Source organism: Pseudophryne corroboree, unplaced genomic scaffold, assembly GCF_028390025.1.
Source record: "Pseudophryne corroboree isolate aPseCor3 unplaced genomic scaffold, aPseCor3.hap2 scaffold_1893, whole genome shotgun sequence".
NCBI lineage: Eukaryota > Metazoa > Chordata > Amphibia > Anura > Myobatrachidae > Pseudophryne > Pseudophryne corroboree.
Genome location: NW_026968531.1, coordinates 12,823 through 19,233, shown reverse-complemented (window position 1 = coordinate 19,233; position 6,411 = coordinate 12,823).

Sequence of the window (6,411 nt, the reverse complement as noted above, 5' to 3'; positions counted from 1 at the left end):
CAGGATGACTGCTGTGATATTTCATCTTCCTCGCAAAGGACTGTTGGACAGTCAATTGCTTACTGGAAGAAGTACAAGTGGTCTTCCGACTTCCCCTCTGGGATGACGATCGACTCCCAGCAGCAACAACAGCAGCGCCAGCAGCAGTAGGCGTTACACTCAAGGATGCATCGGAGGAATCCCAGGCAGGAGAGGACTCGTCAGACTTGCCAGTGACATGGCCTGCAGGACTATTGGCTCTCCTGTCTAAGGAGGAAATTGACACTGAGGGAGTAGGTGGTGTGGTTTGCAGGAGCTTGGTTACAAGAGGAAGGGATTTAGTGGTTAGTGGACTGCTTCCGCTGTCATCCAAAGTTTTTGAACTTGTCACTGACTTATGATGAATGCGCTGCAGGTGACGTATAAGGGAGGATGTTCCGAGGTGGTTAACGTCCTTATCCCTACTTATTACAGCTTGACAAAGGCAACACACGGCTTGACACCTGTTGTCCGCATTTGTGTACAGGATGCATACCTTCATGTCCCCATTTATCCACCTCATCAGGCGTAACTCAGATTTGCGGTACAGGACTGTCATTGCCAATTTCAGACGTTGCTGTTTGGTCTCTCCATGGCCCTGAGAATTTTCACCAAGGTAATGGCGGAAATGATGGTGCTCCTGTGCAAGCAAGGTGTCACAATTATCCCGTACTTGGGCGATCTCATAAAAGCGAGATCAAGAGAGCAGTTGCTGAACAGCGTATCACTTTCACTGAAAGTGTTACAGCAACACGGCTGGATTTTCAATATCCCGAAGTCGCAGTTGATTCCTACTACTCGTCTGTCTTTCTTGGGCATGATTCTGGACACAGACCAGAAGAGGGTTTATCTCCTGATAGAAAAGGCCCAGGAACTCATGACTCTTGTCAGGAACCTATTGAAACCAAAACAGGTGTCAGTGCATCACTGCACTCGAGTCCTGGGAAAGATGGTGGCATCATACGAGGCCATTCCATTCGGCAGGTTCCATGCGAGGACTTTCCAATGGGACCTACTGGACAAGTGGTCCGGGTCACATTTACAGATGCATTGGTTGATCACCCTGTCCCCCAGGGTCAGGGTATCACTCTTGTGGTGGCTGCAGAGTGCTCACCTTCTCGAGGGACGCAGATTCAGCATTCAGGGCTGGATCCTGGTGACCACAGACGCAAGCCTCCAAGTTTGGGGAGCAGTCACACAGGGAAGAAATTTCCAAGGTCTTTGGTCAAGTCAAGAGACTTGTCTTCACATCAACATCCTGGAACTAAGGGCCATATACAATGCCCTACGTCAAGCGGAGACCTTACTTTGCGACCAACCGGTTCTGATCCAGTCAGACAACGTCACCGCAGTGGCTCATGTAAACCGCCAAGGCGGCACAAGAAGCAGAGTGGCGATGGCACAAGCCACCAGAATTCTTCGCTGGGTGGAGAATCACGCAAGCGCACTGTCAGCAGTGTTCATTCCGGGAGTGGACAACTGGGAAGCAGACATCCTCAGCAGACACGACCTACATCCGGGAGAGTGGGGACTTCATCAGGAAGTCTTTGCACAGATTACAAGTCGGTGGGAACTGCCACAGATAGACATGATGCCGTCCCGGCTCAGCAAAAAGCTACAGAGGTATTGCGCAAGGTCAAGAGACCCTCAGGCAGTAGCTGTAGACGCCCTAGTGACACCGTGGGTGTTCCAGTCGGTCTATGTATTTCCTCCTCTTCCTCTCATACCCAAGGTGTTGAGGATAATAAGACAAAGAGGAGTGAGAACAATCCTCATTGTTCCAGATTGGCCACGGAGGACCTGGTATCCGGATCTGCAGGAAATGCTCACAGAAGATCTGTGGCCTCTCCCTCTAAGACAGGACCTGTTGCATCAGGGGCCCTGTCTGTTCCAAGACTTACCGCGGCTGCGTTTGACGGCATGGCGGTTGAATGCCGGATCCTAGCATTCCGGTTGAGGTCATCCCTACGCTGATAAAGGCTAGGAAGGATGTAACGTTAAAACATTACACCGTATATGGCGAAATTATGTTTCTTGGTGTGAGGCCAGGAATGCTCCTACGGAAGAATTCCATCTGGGCCGTTTCCTTCACTTCCTACAAACTGGAGTGAATTTGGGCCTAAAATTAGGCTCTATTAAGGTCCAGATTTCGGCCTTATCCATTTTCTTTCAAAAAGAATTGGCTTCTCTTCCAGAAGTTCAGACTTTTGTAAAAGGAGTGCTGCATATTCAGCCTCCTTTTGTGCCTCCGGTGGCACCTTGGGACCTTAACGTGGTGTTAAGTTTTCTAAAATTACACTGGTTTGAACCACTTAAAACAGTGGAGTTAAAATATCTCACATGGAAGGTGGTCATGTTATTAGCCTTGGCTTCGGCTAGGCGAGTGTCGGAATTAGCGGCTTTGTCACATAAAAGCCCATATTTGGTATTCCATGTGGATAGAGCGGAATTGCAGACCCGTCCTCAATTCCTACCAAAAGTGGTCTCATCTTTTCATATGAACCAACCTATTGTGGTGCCTGTGGCTACGCGTGACTTGGAGGATTCCGAGTTACTTGATGTGGTTAGGGCTTTGAAAATTTACGTGGCCAGGACGGCTAGAGTCAGGAAAACTGAAGCGCTGTTTGTCCTGTATGCAACCAACAAGATTGGTGCCCCTGCTTCAAAGCAGGCTATTGCTCGCCGGATTTGTAACACGATTCAGCAAGCGCATTCTATGGCTGGATTGCAGTTACTGAAATCGGTCAAGGCCCATTCCACGAGGAAAGCGGGCTCTTCTTGGGCAGCTGCCCGAGGGGTCTCGGCACTACAGCTGTGTCAAGCTGCTACTTGGTCGGGTTCACACACCTTTGCAAAATACTATAAGTTTGATACCCTGGCTGAGGAGGAACTCATGTTTGCTCAATCGGTGCTGCAGGGTCATCCGCACTCTCCCGCCCGTTTTGGAGCATTGGTATAATCCCCATGGTCCTTACGGAGTCCCCAGCATCCTCTAGGACGTTAGAGAAAATAAGATTTTAAACCTACTGGTAAATCTTTTTCTCGTAGTCCGTAGAGGATGCTGGGCGCCCGTCCCAAGTGCGGACTACTTCTGCAATACTTGTATATAGTTATTGCTTCAATAAGGGTTATGTTATAGTTGCATCGGTCCTGCACTGATGCTATGTTGTTTTTTCATACTGATAACTGGGTAGTTTATCACAAGTTATACGGTGTGATTGGTGTGGCTGGTATGAATCTTGCCCTGGATTAACAAAATCCTTTCCTCATACTGTCCGTCTCCTCTGGGCACAGTTTCTCTAACTGTGGCATAGAGGGAGGAGCCAGTGCACACCCAGAACTAAAGTCTTTCTTAAAGTGCCCATGTCTCCTGTGGACTACGAGAAAAAGATTTACCGGTAGGTTTAAAATCTTATTTTCTACTTTATTCTTTTCTATCCTAGTTTATTACGACCAACTCTCATCCAAGGAGTTTGATATTCTACTACCTGCATGCAATTTAAATTGCTTAAATTGTTTATATGGTTGATTTGTCCTTCACAATCCATAATCTGCAACTTGGATGTACTTGTGTCATTGAAAATCTTATAATAAAAATGTATATACAGATACTCAACCTGTATATTGAAAAAAAAAAGTTATAAGACATATGCATTCAATATTTGAAGAAACAAAATAAAATAAAGCTATCTATTGGGTTTCACTAACAAGCACATTGGAAGACTTGACTACTGTTAAAAGACATGCATTACATGGTATAGAGCCACAAACCACAATGTAGTAAAATAAAAACAAACTTACATGTGTATCAAACCTATGTGAGGCTTACATTGATAGTGCAAGATCAACACTCTATCAACTGTGCAAACTAGACTGCACATAAATGCCATAAATGTCACGCAGCCGTCACGGCCCGCCCCCATACGGTCCGGTCATGTCTGCGTTGTCCTGACTGTGCCCCCAAAATGGCGGCACAACGCCGCTGGCCCGACTCCTCCTGCCCAGTGACCGCCTCTGCCTGTCAATCAGGCAGAGGCGCTCACTGGGCAGAGATGCTGATCGCATCTCTGGCATGTGCCGGTGCACTGCGGCACCAGCACACACGCACTTCAGACCTGATCTCCTGTTGTGTGAATATGCACAGCAGGGATCAGGTCTGAATTAGGCCCTATATACAGCTGTCAGTAAGGCAGGGATGTGCTGCTGCCAGTGAGGCAGGGATGTGCTGCTGGTAGTGAAGCAGTGATGTGCTGCTGTCAGCGAAGCAGTGCTGTGCTGCTGTCAGCGAGACAGGGATGTGCTGCTGTCAGCGAGGCAGGGATGTGCTGCTGTCAGCGAAGCAGGGATGTGCTGCTGTCAGCGAAGCAGGGATGTGCTGCTGTCAGCGAGGCAGGGATGTGCTGCTGTCAGCGAGGCAGGGATGTGCTGCTGTCAGCGAAGCAGGGATGTGCTGCTGTCAGTGAAGCAGGGATGTGCTGCTGTCAGCGAGGCCGGGATGTGCTGCTGTCAGCGAGGCAGGGATGTGCTGCTGTCAGCGAGGCAGGGATGTGCTGCTATAAGTGAGGTAGGGATGTGCTGCTGTCATTGAAGCAGGAATGTGCTGCTGCAGTGAGGCAGAGATATGCAGCCCACTATCTCCCTATCACCCCTGCCTGAGTCACACACTTTCCCTGTCACCCCTGCCTCAGTTACCCACTATCTCCCAGTCACCGCTGCCTCAGTCAACCACTATATCTGCGATCCCTGCCTCAGTCACCCACTATACCAGTCACCCCTGCTTTAGTCACCCACTGTCACCCTATCACCCCTGCTTCAGTCACCCACTATCCCTGTCAACCCTGCCTCAGTCACCCACTATCTCCCAGTCACCCCTGCCTCAGTCAGCCACTATCCCTGTCACCCCTGCCTCAGTCTCTTACTGTCCCTGTCACCCCTGCCACAGTCATCCACTATCTCCCTATCACCCCTGCCTTAGTCATTTATTATACCTGTCACCCACTTTCTTCCCATACTTACCCAACCCCTTCCTATCACCCCTCCCTCAGTAACCCACTATCTCCCTGTCACCCACTATCTCCCAGTCACCCCGGCCTCAGTCACCCACTATCTCCCACTCATACATGCTTCAGTCACCCACTATCTCCCAGTCATCCCTGCCTCAGTCACCTACTGACACCAGTGCAGACATTTCTGCTGCGGCCTCTCCACTCTCCAGCGTGAACGTCCTGACGACTGAGGAAATCCGCTTCCTAGTTGAGGACTCCGGGAATGAACACTGCCGATATTGCTGTCAGATGACTTTCTACCCAACGGAGGATTTTTGATACTTCCAGCTTTGCCATGCAGTTTCGAGTGCCGCCTTGATGATTTGTGTACACTACCGTGGTGGCGTTGTCAGATTGTACTTGAACAGGTCTGTTCTGTACTAGAGGCAGGGCCAGTGTCAATTAATTGAACACTGCCTGCAATTCCAGAATGTATATCAGGAGGAGAGATTCCTCCCTGGTCCACCGACCCTGGAGAAAGTGTTGCTCCAACACCATGGCCCAGCCCAAAAGACTGGCATCCATTGTCAGGAGGACACAGTTGGAGATCTAGAAGGGATGGCCCCTGCTCAACTGTTGGTCCTGTAGCCACCAGCTCAGTGTCAGACGAACCTCCGGAGTCAAGGAGATCATTTGAGACATCATCCGATGAGGCAGGCCGTCCCACTTGGAGAGGATTAACCTCTGCAGAGGGCGGTAATGAAATTGAGCGTACTCTACCATATCGAAAGCCGACACCATGAGGTCTAGTACTTGCATCGCTGTGTGTATCAACACTCTTGGGCGAGAGAGGACGATACTGTCCTGAATTTTCAGGACTTTCTCTGGAGACAGAAACAATTGTTGGCTGTGTGTGTCCAGCAGTGCCCCTAGGTGCACAATGTTCCGAGCAGGGACCAGCGAGGACTTTTTTCAGTTGATGAGCCACCCGTGGACTTTTAGGAATTGGACCGCCAGTTCCAGATAACTGTGGAGAACCTCTTGGGAGTTCACCAGGATCAGCAAGTCGTCCAGATTTGGCAGGATCCTGATTCTCTGATGGTGAAGGGTCGTCATCACGGCCATGACCTTGGTGAATATCCGAGGTGCCGTGGCCAAACCAGAAGGCAGGACTTGAAATCCAAAAACAAACCAGGCACAACACTGCTTAGCTTCCATCATCAGATGAGATTGGACCAGTGGCGTAACTACTGCCCCCGCAGTCCTCGTGGTGGCTTGGGGGCGAGGGGCTGCGGGGGCGCCACTGATTTACAGCAGACTGACATGCGGACGAGCGTCCGCATGTCAGTCTGCAGTCTCCTTCCCTCCGCCGCTTTTTGGAGGGACACGGAGGGCACACAGCGCGCCT